This window comes from Arachis duranensis, chromosome 3 (assembly GCF_000817695.3).
Source record: "Arachis duranensis cultivar V14167 chromosome 3, aradu.V14167.gnm2.J7QH, whole genome shotgun sequence".
Classification (NCBI taxonomy): Eukaryota; Viridiplantae; Streptophyta; class Magnoliopsida; order Fabales; family Fabaceae; genus Arachis; species Arachis duranensis.
In genome coordinates this window covers 96800997-96816310 of record NC_029774.3, presented here as the reverse complement: position 1 = coordinate 96816310, position 15314 = coordinate 96800997, and the positions used below count along the sequence as shown (strand labels likewise).

Here is a 15314-nt window from a genome sequence, read left to right as displayed (position 1 = left end):
GGGTAGTTAGAATAGTTTGAATTTGTATAGGTCATTATATAGTTAGGTGGGGAAGTCTATGCTAATCAAAGATTCAAATCCTAGTCCACTTAACCATAAATGATCCTACCTTGACCCTAACCCCATTACAACCTAAATGAAAGACCTCATGATGAATGTATGCATGCATTGAATAAATGTTGATTGTTAGAAGAAAATCAGATTTTGGAAAGCTTGATTAGAAGAGAATTGAGTGAATTGACCCTTAAACACTTGAGTGAATAGAGCGGATACACATATCCGGTGAGGGTTCAAAAGTTCAATCACATGTGTTCACCCATCTATATTCTTGCAAGTTTAAATTCTTTTTGACAATTCAATACAATTGTGGTTTGGAATTAATTCCTATTACCTAGCCTTGTGCTTACACATGCTCTATTGGCAATTTGATATGTTTGAATTAAGCATTTGCATTTACTTTAGGTAGTTGCATTTAGATAGGACTCATATAGTTTAGTTGCATCCAACAAATGTCATAACCCTTAGTTCCTTCTTATTTTAGCATGAGGACATGCTAAGGTTTAAGTGTGGGGAGGTTGACAAACCCCAATTTGACGGTTTGTTTTGTACTAAATTTAGAGTGTCTTGATAACCTTTTGTCACATTTAGCCTATGAATTAGCATGGTTTTGTATCTCTCCCATATTTGTGCTTAAGTGTAAAAACATGCTTTTTGGCACATGACCTCATTAATGTAACACGTGCCTGGCGATTTTGGAAGGTTTTCAGCAACCAACTTTGGCGCCAAAATGCATATAAGAGCCAAGGATTGAAGGGGATTGATACACATTCACATCCATAGACTAATTAGGGGATAATTAGATAGATAGTTAGTTTTAGAAGTAGTTTCTAGAGAGAGAAGCTCTCACTTCTCTCTAAAATTAGGATTAGGTTTAGGTTAATCTCTTTTCTTAGATCTAGATTTAATTCATGCTTTGATTCAATTTTCCTTTATCAATTCTTAATCTTCTCATCTCTTTCTTTCTAGTTATGTGTTTTGATAATTGTAATTCTTCATTTTGTTTTGGATAGATTGTTTTTCCTTAGTTTCCTTTCAATAATGCAATTTGAGGTAATTCATGGTAGTTATGATTTCTTTGATTGTTGTTGTTAATTCTTTGCAATAATTGTTGTTAGATTCTATTTTTGTTATCAAATCACTATGCTTTTTTTTTATGCCTTCCAAGTGTTTGATGAAATGCTTGGTTGGATTTTAGTGTAGCTTTTGTCCCTCTTGGCTTTGGTTGAGTAATTAGTGACTCTTGAGTTATCTAATCCTTTTGTTGATTGATAATTAGAAGTTGCTAATTGATTTGAATGTCTCTAAAGCTAGTCTTTCCTTTAGGAGTTGATTAGGACTTGAGGAATCAAATTGATTCATCCACTTGACTTTCCTCCATGGTTAGAGGTTGACTAAGTGGGAGCAATGGACAATTTTCCATCACAATTGAGGAGGATAACTAGGATAGGACTTCTAGTTCTCATATCTTGCCAAGAGCTTTGCTAGTTGTTAGTTTATTTTCTTTGCCATTTATATTTCTTGTCCAAAATCTTAAAAACCCCAAATATAACTCACAACCAATAACAAGACACTTTATTGTAAATCCTAGGGAGAACGACCCGAGGTTTAAATACTTCGATTTATAGATCTTAGGGGTTTGTACTTGTGACAAACAAATTTTTGTATGAAAAGATTATTGCTTGGTTTAGAAACTATACTTTACAACGAGATTTCCTTAGTGAGATTCTAAACCGTCAAAAATCCAATCGTCAGTCCTCTCTAAATCAAACTAACTTCTATTTATACGCTTCCTATTTTTTGAATTTTAGAATTTGGAGTCGGCCTTTCAATTTGGCGAAGGATTGAATTTAAATGGAATTTTAATTGAATTTGGACCATGGGTGCTGCTCCTAGTAGAGTGCTCGGTTAACTGATTGAGTGCAACAGTACCCCTTGCTTTGTGTCTTGCCAAATTGATGCTGTGCCAAGCCTTTCCCATGTCAGCTGGTGCACGAAATTGTGATCATCAACAATGGCGCCAATAAACTTGGAGCTCTCAAATGTGAATCACATCTTGTCACAACTTCGCACAACTAACCAGCAAGTGCACTGGGTCGTCCAAGTAATACCTTACGTGAGTAAGGGTCGATCCCACGGAGATTGTTGGTATGAAGCAAGTTTTGGTCATCTTGTAAATCTCAGTTAGGCGGATTCAAATAGTTATAATGGTTTTCGAATATAAAAATAAATAAAGCATAAAATAAAGATAGAGATACTTATGTAATTCATTGGTGGGAATTTCAGATAAGTGCATGAAGATGCTGTATTCCTTCTGAATCTCTGCTTTCTTACTGCTTCATCCAGTCTTTCTTACTCCGTTCTATGGCAAGCTGTATGTAGGGCGTCACTGTTGTCAATGCCTACTTCCCATCCTCTCAGTGAAAATGGTCCAAATGCTCTGTCATAGCACGGCTAATCATCTGTCGGTTCTCGATCATGTCGAAAAAAGATCCATTGATCCTTTTGCGTCTATCACTACGCCCAACACTCGCGAGTTTGAAGCTCGTCACAGTCATTCAATCCCTGAATCCTACTTGGAATACCACAAACAAGGTTTAGACTTTCCAGATTCTCAAGAATGCTGCTAATGAATTCTAGCTTATACCACGAAGACTCTGATTAAGGAATCCAAGAGATACTCATTCAATCGAAAGTAGAACGGAGGTTGTTGTCAGGCACGCGCTCATAGGTTGAGAATGGTGATGAGTGTCATGGATCATCACATTCATCAGGTTGAAGTGCGAATGAATATCTTAGAATAAGAATAAGCGTGAATTGAATAGAAGAACAGTAGTAATTGCATTAATACTCGAGGTACAGGAGAGCTCCACACCTTAATCCATGGTGTGTAGAAACTCCAACGTTGAAAATACATAAGTAATAAAGGTTCAGGCATGGCCGAATGGCCAGCCTCCATACGTGATCAATAGATTAATCAAAGACTAATTCCAAGATTAATTAAAAGATGTCTAATACAATAGTAAAAAGTTCTATTTATATTAAACTAGTTACTAGGGTTTACAGAAATAAGTCTTAATGCAGAAATCCATTTCCGGGGCCCACTTTGTTGTGTGCTTGGGCTGAGCTTGAGCTTTACACGTGCAAAGGCTTCTCTTGGGGTTAAACGCCAAGTTGTAACGTGTTTTTGGCGTTTAACTCTGGTTTGTGATGTGTTTCAAGCGTTTTACTCCAGAATGCAGCATGGAACTAGCGTTGAATGCCAGTTTGCATCATCTAAGCTCGAACAAAGTATGAACAATTATATATTGCTAGAAAGCCCTGGATGTCTACTTTCCAACGCAATTGAGAGGGCGCCATTTAGAGTTCTGTAGCTCTACAAAATTCATTTCGAGTACAGGGAGGTCAAAATCCAACAACATCAGCAGTCCTTTGTCAGCCTCTTATCAGATTTTTGCTCAGGTCCCTCAATTTCAACCAGAAAATAACTGAAATCACAGAAAAATACACAAACTCATAGTAAAGTCCAGAAATGTGAATTTTGCATAAAAACTAATAAAAACATCCCTAAAAGTAGCTAGATCCTACTAAAAACTACCTAAAAACAATGCCAAAAAGCGCATAAATTATCCGCTCATCACAACACCAAACTTAAATTGTTGCTTGTCCCCAAGTAACTGAAAATCAAATAGGATAAAAAGAAGAGAATAGACTATAAATCTCAAAATATCAATGAATATTAGTCTTAATTAGATGAGCAGGACTTGTAGCTTTTTGCTTCTGAACAGGTTTGGCATCTCACTTTATCCTTTGAAGTTTAGAATGATTGGCATCCATAGGAATTTAGAGTTCATATGGTGTTATTGATTCTCCTAGTTAAGTATGTTGATTCTTGAACACAGCTACTTTTATGAGTCTTGGCCGTGGCCCTAAGCACTTTGTTTTCCAGTATTACCACCGGATACATAAATGCCACAGACACATGACTGGGTGAATCTTTTCAGATTGTGACTCAGCTTTACTAAAGTCCCCAATTAGAGGTGTCTAGAGCTCTTAAGCACACTCTTTTTGCTTTGGATCACGACTTTAACCACTCAGTCTCAAGCTTTTCACTTGGACCTGCATGTCACAAGCACATGGTTAGGGACAGCTTGATTTAGCCGCTTAGGCCTGTATTTTATTTCCTTGGGCCCTCCTATCCATTGATGCTCAAAGCCTTGGATCCTTTTTTTACCCTTTCCTTTTGGTTTTAAAGGCTATTGGCTTTTTCTGCTTGCTTTTTCTTTTTCTTTCTTTAAATTCTTTTTTTCGCCACTTTTTTTTTCGCAAGCTTTGTTCTTCATTGCTTTTTCTTGCTTCAAGAATCAATTTTATGATTTTTCAGATAATCAATAACATTTCTCTTTTTCATCATTCTTTCAAGAGCCAACAATTTTAACATTCATAAACAACAAGATAAAAAATATGCACGGTTCAAGCATTCATTCAGAAAACAAAAAATATTGTCACGACATCAATATAATTAAACTAATTTCAAGGATGAATTCGAAATTCATGTACTTCTTATTCTTTTGTATTAAAAACATTTTTCATTTTAAGAAAGGTGAAGGATTCATGGATTTATTCATAGCCTTAAGACATAGACTCTAGACACTAATGATCATGTAATAAAGACACAAACATAGACAAACATGAAGCTCAAAAACTGAAAAACAGAGAGATAAGAATAAGGAAGTTAAGGAATGAGTCCACCTTAGTGATGGTGGCGTCTTCTCCCTGAAGGACCAATGGTGTTCTTGAGCTCTTCTATGTCGCTTCCTTGCCTTTGTTGCTCCTCCCTCATAGCTCTTTGATCTTCTCTAATCTCATTGAGAATGATGGAGTGTTCTTGGTGTTCCACCCTTAATTGGTTCATGTCATGACTCAATCCTTCTAGAGAAGTGTTTAGTTGTTCCCAATAGTTGTTTGGAGAAAAATGCATCCCTTGAGGCATCTCAGGGATTTCTTGATGATGAGATTCTTCATGTGTCTCTTGAGATCTATGAATGGGCTCTCTTGTTTGCTCCATCCTCTTTTTAGTGATGGGCTTGTCCTCTTCAATGAGGATGTCTCCTTCTATGACAACTCCAGCTAAGTAGCATAGATGGCAAATGAGATGAGGAAAAGCTAGCCTTGCCAAGGTGGAGGGCTTTTCCGCTACTTTGTAGAGTTCTAGAGAGATGACTTCATGAACTTCTACTTCCTCTCCAATCATGATGCTATGGATCATGATCGCCTGATCCACAGTTACTTCGGATCAGTTGCTAGTGGGGATGATGGAGCGTTGGATGAACTCCAACCATCCTCTAGCCACGGGCTTAAGGTCCAGTCTTCTCAATTGAACCGGCTTACCTTTTGAGTCTATTTTCCATTGAGTTCTTTCCACACATATGTCCATGAGGACTTGGTCTAACCTTTGATCAAAGTTGAACGCCAGCATCTTCTTGCATCATAGGCAAGTTGAACGCCAGCCTTACGTTCTCTGGACTGAAATCTAAGCATTTCCCTCAAACCATTGTAAGCCAATTCTTTGGGTTTGGGTTCATGCTTTGATCATGGTTCCTAGTGATCCATGCATTTGCATAGAACTCTTGAACCATTAAGATTCCAACTTGTTGAATGGGGTTGGTAAGAACTTCCCAACCTCTTCTTTGGATCTCATGTCGGATCTTCGGATACTCATTTTTCTTGAGCATGAAAGGGACCTCAGGGATCACCTTCTTCTTGGCCACAACTTCATAGAAGTGGTCTTTATGGGCTTTTGAGATGAATCTCTCCATCTCCCATGACTCAGAAATGGAAGCTTTTGTCTTCCCTTTCCTCTTTCTAGAGGTTTCTCCGGCCTTAGGTGCCATCAATGGTTATGGAAAAACAAAAAAAAACTATACTTTTACCACACCAAACTTAGAATGTTGCTCGTCCTCGAGTAAAAGAAGAAAGAATAGATGAAGAAGAAGAAGAAGATATGGAGGAGAGGGAGAGAGATGTGTACTCGGCCATTTAGGGTGGGTTTGGGTGAAAAAGAGATTTTGAATTTGAAGGTAGGTGGGGTTTATGGGAAAGAGTGGATGGATGTGAGTGGTGAAGAGGTGATGGGGAAGAGAGATTGAGGTGATTATTTTGGTGATTGGTGAATGGTGTTCGGGGAAGAGTGTTATGAAAAGGTGTGAGAGGGAGGGAGAAGGTAGGTGGGGATCCTGTGGGGTCCACAGATCTTGAGGTGATTCTGTGGGGTGCAGAAATCCTGAGGTGTCAAGAATTTCTCATCCCTGCACCCTTTAGGCGTGTAAAATGCCTTCTGTATGCAATCTTAGCATTTAACACCAGACTGCAGCATGTTTCTAGCGTTAAACGCCACTTCCATGCTTGTTTTGGGCGTTCAACGCCAATCTGCAGCATGTTTCTGGCGTTCAACGCCATTTCCATGCTTGTTTCTGGCATTTAATGCCAGCTCTCCTCAGGGTGTAATCCTGGCATTTAAACGCCAGACTACTACTTGTTTCTGGCATTCAACGCCAGCTTCATGCTCTGTTCTGGCGTTGAACACCAGCCAAATGCTCCTTACTGGCGTTTAAACGCCAGTAAGCTCTTCCTCCAGGGTGTGCTGTTTCTTCTGCTGTTTTTGATTCTGTTTTTAATTTTTGCAATTGTTTTGTGACTCCACATGATCATAAACCTAATAAAACATAAAAGAACAATAGAAATATAGATAAATAAAAATTGGGTTGCCTCCCAATAAGTGCTTCTTTAATGTCAATAGCTTGACAGTGAGCTCTCATGGAGCTTCACAGATGTTCAGAGCATTGTTGGGACCTCCCAACACCAAACTTAGAATTTGAATGTGGTGGTTCAACACCAAACTTATAGTTTGCATCAAACTTAGAGTTTGATTGTGGGGGCTTTGTTTGACTCTGTATTGAAAAAAGCTATCGTGCCTCTTTTCCATGGTTACAGAGGAAGATCCTTGAGCTTTAAACACAAGGTAGTCCCCATTCAATTGAAGGACTAGCTCTTCTCTGTCAACATCAATCACAACTCCTGTTGTGGCTAGGAAGGGTCTTCCAATGATGATGCATTCATCCTCATCCTTCCCAGTGTCTAAGATTATGAAATCAGCAGGGATGTAAAGGCCTTTAACCTTTACCAACACGCCTTCTACCAATCCATAAGCTTATTTTATTGACTTGTCTGCCATCTCTAATGAGATTTTTATATCTTGTATCTCAAAGATCACCAGCTTCTCCATTACAGAGAGTGGCATAAGATTTATACCTGACCCCAGGTCACACAGAGCCTTCTCAAAGGTCATGGTGCCTATGGTACAGGATATTAAGAATTTACCAGGATCTTGTTTCTTTTGAGGTAGAGTTTGCTGAACCCATGTATCTTGTTCACTAATCAGCAAGGGAGATTCACCTTCCCAAGTCTCATTACCAAACAACTTGGCATTCAGCTTCATGATGGCTACTAGATATTGAGCAATTTGCTCTTCAGTTACATCTTCATCCTCTTCATAGGAAGAATAGTTCTCAGAGCTCATGAATGGTAAAAGGAGGTTCAATGGAATCTCTATGGTCTCTAGGTGAGCCTTAAATTCCTTAGGTTCCTCAGTTTGGAACTCCTTTTTATTCAGAGGACATCCCAGGAGGTCTTCCTCACTGGGATTCACATCCTTCTCCTCCTTTATGCATTTAGCCATATTGATTATATCAATGGCCTTGCACTCTCTTTTTGGATTCTCTTCTGCATTGCTTGGGAGAGTACTAGGAGGAGTTTCAGTGATTTTCTTACTCAGCTGACCCACTTGTGCCTCCAAATTTCTAATGGAGGACCTTGTTTCACTCATGAAACTTTAAGTGGCCTTAGATAGATCAGAGACTATGTTTGCTAAGCTAGAGGGGCCCTGCTCAGAATTCTCTATCTGTTGCTGAGAAGATGATGGAAAAGGCTTGCTATTGCTAAACCTGTTTCTTCCACCATTATTAAAGCCTTGTTGGGGCTTTTGTTGATCCTTCCATGAGAAATTTGGATGATTTCTTCATGAGAAATTATAGGTGTTTTCATAGGGTTCACCCATGTAATTCACCTCTGCCATTGTAGGGTTCTCAGGATCATAAGCTTTTTCTTCAAAAGATGCCTCTTTAGTACCGTTGGATGCATTTTGCCATCCATTCAGACTCTGAGAAATCATGTTGACTTGCTGAGTCAACATTTTGTTCTGAGCCAATATGGCATTCAGAGCATCAATTTCAAGAACTCCCTTCCTCTGAGGCGTCCCATTACTCACAGGATTTCTCTCAGAGGTGTACATGAATTGGTTATCTGCAACCATGTCAATGAGTTCTTGAGCTTCTACAGGCATTTTCTTGAGGTGAATAGATCCACCTGCAGAATGGTCCAGTGACATCTTAGAAAGCTCAGATAGACCATCATAGAATATATCTAAAATGGTCCACTCTGAAAGCATGCCAGAAGGACACTTTTTGGTCAACTGCTTGTATCTTTCCCAAGCTTCATAGAGGGATTCACCATCTTTTTTCTTGAAGGTCTGAACATCCATTCTAAGCTTGCTCAACTTTTGAGGAGGAAAGAACTTAGCCAAAAAGGCCACGACCAGCTTATCCCATGAGTCCAGGCTATCTGTAGGTTGTGAATCCAACCATATTGCCTGTAGACTTCAGGATCTACTCCATTAGTCTTAACAGTATCACAGATTTACAAAAATTCAGTTAAAAACTGATAGGGATCTTCTGATGAAAGTCCATGGAACTTGCAGTTCTGTTGCATCAGAGCAACTAGTTGAGGCTTCAGCTCAAAATTATTTGCTCCAATAGCAGGGATTGAGATGCTTCTTCCATAAAAATTGGAAGTATGTGTAGTATAATCACCAAGCATCCTCCTTGCGCCTCCACCATTGTTATTGGGTTAGGCCATGTCTTCTTTTTCGAGATTCTCTGTAAGGTTTTCTCTAGATTGTTGTGCTTTAGCTTCTCTTAGCTTCTTCTTCATAGTCCTTTCAGGTTCAGGATCTGCTTCAACAAGAATGTCCTTGTCCTTGCTCCTGCTCATATGAAAAATAAGAAACAAAAAAGGAAGAGGAATCCTCTATGTCACAGTATAGAAATTCATTTATGTGAGTAGAAGAAGAAAAGAATAGAAGAAGAAAAAATTCGAACATAGAGAGAGAAGAGTAGAGGGTTCGAATTATGAGTAGAAGAGAAGTGTTAGTAGATAAATAAATAAATAGAAGGTGATGAGAGAGAGAATTTGAATATTAACTAAAAGAGAAAAAAATATTTTTGTTTTTATTTTAATTATTAGTTAAAATTCGAAACTTAAGAGAAGAAATAAAATTAAAATTAAAATTCGAAATAATTAGTTAATTAAAAAGAATTTTGAAAAAGAGTGAGGAATTTTCTAAAATTAGAGAGAGAAAAGTAGTTAGGTGGTTTTGAAAAAGATAAGAAACAAACAAAAAGTCAATTAGTTAGTTGAAAAAGATTTGAAAATCAATTTTGGAAAGATAAGAAGTTAGAAAAGATTTTGAAATCAAATTTTTGAAAAAGATATGATTTGAAAAAGATATGATTAAAAAGATATGATTGAAAAGATATGGTTGAAAAAGATTTTATTTTTAAAATTGATGACTTGACTAACAAGAAACTAATAGATAAGATTCTAGAATTTAAAGATTGAACCTTTCTTAACAAGAAAGTAACAAACTTCAAATTTTTGAATCAATCACATTAATTTTTAGTAAAGTTTTTGAAAATCATGAAATAGAGATAAGAAAAAGATTTTTAAAATCAATTTTTTTTTAATTTCGAAAATATTAAAAAAAATGAAAAAGATTTTATTTTTGAAAAAGATTTTAAAAAGATAAGATTTTTAAAAATGAAATCTTGACTTGAATAACAAGAAACAACTTATTTTAAAAAATTTTGACTAAGTCAACCTAAAGATTTCGAAAATTATGAGTAAAATAAGGGAAGATATTTTTTTGATTTTTTAATTTTTAATGAGGAGAGAGAAAAACATAAATATAACCCAAAATATGAAAATTTTGGATCAAAACCAATGATGCATGCAAGAACACTATGAATGTCAAGATGAACACCAAGAACACTTTGAAGATCAAGATGAACATCAAGACTTATTTTTGAAAATTTTTCAAGAAAAGAAAAACAAGCAAAACACCAAACTTAGAAATTTCCAATGTTTAGATCTATGAATGCAAAAATGCATATGAAAAATAACAAAAAACACAAAACAAGAAAATATGAAGATTAAACAAGAAGACTTATCAAGAACAACTTGAAGATCATGAAGAACACATGCATGAATTTTCGAAAAATGCAAAAGTTTTTAAAACATGCAATTGACACCAAACTTAAAAATTGATACTAGACTCAAACAAGAAACACAATAATATTTTTTATTTTTATGATTTTATGATTTTTTCTGGATTTTTTGAAAATAATCTTTAGAAAAATGAAAAAGAGAAAAAAAATTTTTGAAAGATTTTTGAAAACTTTTTGAAAATAAAATTACCTAATCTGAGCAACAAGATGAACCGTCAGTTGCCCAAACTCGAACAATCCCCGGCAACGGCGACAAAAACTTGGTGCACAAAATTGTGATCATCAACAATGGCGCCAATAAACTTGGAGCTCTCAAACGTGAATCACATTTTGTCACAACTTCGCACAACTAACCAGCAAGTGCACTGGGTCGTCCAAGTAATACCTTACATGAGTAAGGGTCGATCCCACGGAGATTGTTGGTATGAAACAAGCTATGGTCATCTTGTAAATCTCAGTTAGGCGGATTCAAATGGTTATAATGGTTTTCAAATATAAGAATAAATAAAGCATAAAATAAAGATAGAGATACTTATGTAATTCATTGGTGGGAATTTCAGATAAGTGCATGAAGATGCTGTGTTTCTTCTGAATCACTGCTTTCTTACTGCTTCATCCAGTCATTCTTACTCCTTTCTATGGCAAGCTATATGTAGGGCGTCACCGTTGTCAATGGCTACTTCCCATCCTCTCAGTGAAAATGGTCCAAATGCTCTGTCACAGCAAAGCTAATCATCTGTCGGTTCTCGATCATGTCGGAATAAGATCCATTGATCCTTTTGCGTCTATCACTACGCCCAACACTCGCGAGTTTGAAGCTTGTCACAATCATTCAACCCTTGAATCCTACTCGAAATAACACAGACAAGGTTTAGACTTTCCAGATTCTCAGGAATGCTGCTAATGAATTCTAGCTTATACCACGAAGACTCTGATTAAGGAATCCAAGAGATACTCATTCAATCGAAAGTAGAACGGAGGTTGTTGTCAAGCACGCGCTCATAGGTTGAGAATGGTGATGAGTGTCACAGATCATCACATTCATCAGGTTGAAGTGCGAATGAATATCTTAGAATAAGAATAAGCGTGAATTGAATAGAAGAACAGTAGTAATTGCATTAATACTCGAGGTACAACAGAGCTCCATACCTTAATCTATGGTGTGTAGAAACTACACCGTTGAAAATACATAAGTAATAAAGGTCCAGGCATGGCCGAATGGCCAGCCTCCATACGTGATCAAGAGATTAATCAAAGACTAATTCCAAGATTAATTACAAGATGTCTAATACAATAGTAAAAAGTTCTATTTATATTAAACTAGTTACTAGGGTTTACAGAAATAAGTCTTAGTGCAGAAATCCACTTCCGGGGCCCACTTTGGTGTGTGCTTGGGCTGAGCTTGAGCTTTACATGTGCAGAGGCTTCTCTTGGGGTTAAACGCCAAGTTGTAATGTGTTTTTGGCGTTTAACTCTGGTTTGTGATGTGTTTCTGGCGTTTTACTCCAGAATTGAGCATGGAACTGGCATTGAACGCCAGTTTGCGTCATCTAAACTCAAACAAAGTATGGACTATTATTTATTGCTGGAAATCCCTGGATGTCTAATTTCCAACGCAATTGAGAGCGCGCCATTTTGAGTTCTGTAGCTCCAGAAAATCCATTTCGAGTGCAGGGAGGTCAGAATCCAACAGCATCAGCAGTCCTTTGTCAGCCTCCTATCAGATTTTTGCTCAGGTCCCTCAATTTCAGCTAGAAAATACTTGAAATCATAGAAAAACACATAAACTCATACTAAAGTCTAGAAATGTGAATTTTGCATAAAAACTAATAAAAACATCCCTAAAAGTAGCTAGATTCTACTAAAAACTACCTAAAAAATAATGCCAAAAAGCGTATAAATTATCCGCTCATCATCAGCCTCAAAGCGCTAGGTTGACAAAGAGAGAGCAGCACTCCACCTTGCTCTTGGCATGCAAATTTGGTGCGTGACAAGCTCCTTGGTGCTGCCTCCTAGCGTGCCAATTTCTTGAAGGGTGCAGGGAGGAGTAGCGCTCAGTTAATTGAGTAAACTGAGCCCCCTTGCCTTGTTTATGAGCCCCCAGCTTCGAACCATGAGAGAAGCACTTGTGGAGCCAATTTCTTTTGTGAAGCAAAGAGAGGTAGCGCCTAGCCTTGAGTGGAAGGCCTCAAGTTCGAATCACAGCAAAGCCATTTTGGCTTCTCTTCTTTGCCCAAGCACTCCTTCCTTGAGTGTAAGCTCCCAAGTTCAATTCCTAGTGAAGCCGTGATGGTTTATTTTCCTTGCAAGTAGCGCTCCTTCCTTCTCTTGGTTCATGGGTTCGAAACTTTGTGGCTTCACTAGCAAACATTGCACCTTGAATTTATTTGAAGTGGAGCCCGATAAAGTTAAGTGAGTTAACCGAGCGCTATGTTTGTTGCCTTGTTTCCTTGGTTCCTTGTAGCACTCGGTTAAGTGAGAGAGCGCAGCATTCCTTTTCCTTTGCTTTCTTGGATTTGAGTAGCGCTCAAATAGAGAGCGCTGGGCTCACTAAGAGAGTGCTGCTCCTTGGTTTCTTGATGCGCCATGCTTTTCTTCTTCCTTAGGCTACGCTTTCCTTGTTTCTTTCTTTTCTTCACCTACAAGTAATCAAAACAACCAATCAAAGTATCGCCAAATTCACAAGGTTTATAAATCATTCAAAAACCAATTAATTTTAGCTTAAACCTCATGATTTATTGTCAAATAAAGGATGGTTGATTGATTCAACAAAACCATGCAATTTCACTCCAAATCACTTACTTATAATGCAAGAAAGTGCATAAAACCTAATAAAACAAGTGAAAAATGCTTGAAAAACTAGCATAAGATGACTTGTCATCATAATTAGGAAGGGTCTTCCCAAGATGATAGGGGTGTTGCAATCCTCCTCCATGTCAAGGATCACGAAGTCAGCTAGAAGGAAAAACTTTCCTACTTTAACCAGTACATTCTCCACCACCCAAGTGCTTGATTGATAGATTTATCAGCCATTTAGAGAGCTATCTATGTGGATTTCAATTCATGAATTTGAAGTTTCTTCATGAGAGGCAGAGGCATAAGATTTATGCTTGCACCAAGGTCACAAAATGCTCTCTCAATTGTCATGTTGCCAATGGTGCAGGGGATGTGAAAGCGCCCTAGATCATTCCTCTTTCTTGACAAATCTCTTTGGAAGATAGCACTACACTCCATTGTCATCTCAACAGTTTGTCCTTCTTTCAAGGATCTTTTCTTTGTTAGCACTTCCTTCATAAACTTAGCATCTATTGGCATTTGTTCAAGTGCTTCTATAAAGGGAATATTGATGTGGAGTGTCTTGAATATTTCCAAGGATTCGGACTATTGCTTCTCTTTGTTTTTCCTCTTGAACCTTTGAGGATATGGTAGCTTTGGTTGGTATGCTTTCACTGCCTCCTTCTTAGTTGAATTGTCACTTTGTATGGGGTTTCTTGTCCTTGTTTTTGCTTCTCCACTTCTTTTTTTGATCCTTCTTTGTTGTGATCTTCTTGGATGGTGGCTTCTTTCTCCAAGCTTTTCCCACTTCTCAATGTGATTGCCTTACACTCTTCCCATTTTATAGCTTTTCATTTGTCTCTTGGGTTGTTTTCAGTGTCACTGGGAAAGGCATTTGCTTGCTTCTCACCCATCTCTGTAATTTGTTTAGCCATTTGTCCCATTTGCCTTTCAAGATTTCTTATTGAGGCCTCCTGGTTTTTGAGTGTCATGGCATGATCCTTTCTAGCCATTTCTTGGCCTTTTCTTGCCATCTCTTAATTTTAGATAGATGGAAATTGTTTGAGGTATTGAAGAAGGTATTTTGTGAGTTAAATGAAGGTGTGGAGAAGTTGCTCTAGGAAACTTGTGAAGTATTATGGGGTTGGAGGTATGTGTTTTTTGGTTTTGTATATTGGTTAGTGTTAGTGGGTGGGTGGTTATGGTTGTTTGTGTTGCGAAAGTTGTTAGAGTTGAGGTTTCTTTGTCCTTGATTCTGATTGTCACCCCATCTCAAGTTAGGATGATTCCTCCAAGATGGGTTGTATGTATCACCATGGAAGTTATGTTGGAAAAAACCTGAGGTGTTGTTCATGTATTGGACTTGCTCAAGGCCTTGTTGCTCATAGTTGAATGTCTTAAAGCCTTCTTCGGGTTGATTCCATCAATGTGAAACTTGAGCTTAGCTTTGTGTGCTCACTGTAGCTAGTTGCAATCCATCCATTCTCTTAGCCATAATCTCCATTTGCTGCCGGATTTGTTGGTGCATGAGTTTGTTTTGTGCCAAGATTGCATCCACACCTTCAAGCTCTAACACCCCTCTCTTCGGAGTTGAGTTGTGATGCCTCTCAGAAGAATAGAAGTATTGATTTTTTGCAACAACATCAATGAGATCTTGTGCTTCTTCAAGGGTTTTCATCATTTGGAGTGAGCCTCTTGAAGAGTAATCTAGTGCCCTCCTTGCTTCCAAATTCAAGCCCTCATAGAAGTTTTGGAGTCTCACCCAATCATTGAACATGTTAGGGGGACATCTTCTCATCAAAGCCTTGTACCTCTCCCAGGCTTCATATAATGATTATCCCTCCAATTGCCTAAAGGTCTGGACCTCTATTTTCAATTTAATAATTCTCTGAAGTGGGTAAAATTTAGCGAAGAACTTGCTCACCAACTCATCCCAATTAGTGATGCTCTCTTTGGGAAAGGTTTTCAGCCATTAGAATGCCTTGTCCCTTAGAGAGAATGGGAATAAAAGCAACTTGTATATGTCAGGATGCGCCCTATTTGTCTTGAATGTTTCACAAATTCTCAAGAAAATAGACAAGT

General features: G+C 37.8%; 1 non-coding gene across 1 annotated transcript; it reads left to right on the top strand.

Annotated features, from left to right (window-relative positions):
* The first annotated feature begins 8561 nt into the window (after positions 1–8561).
* Positions 8562–8665, top strand: LOC127746115 (small nucleolar RNA R71). The gene has a single exon (XR_008007735.1). It is a non-coding gene; the product is annotated as a small nucleolar RNA R71 (small nucleolar RNA).
* The last annotated feature ends 6649 nt before the right edge of the window (positions 8666–15314 follow it).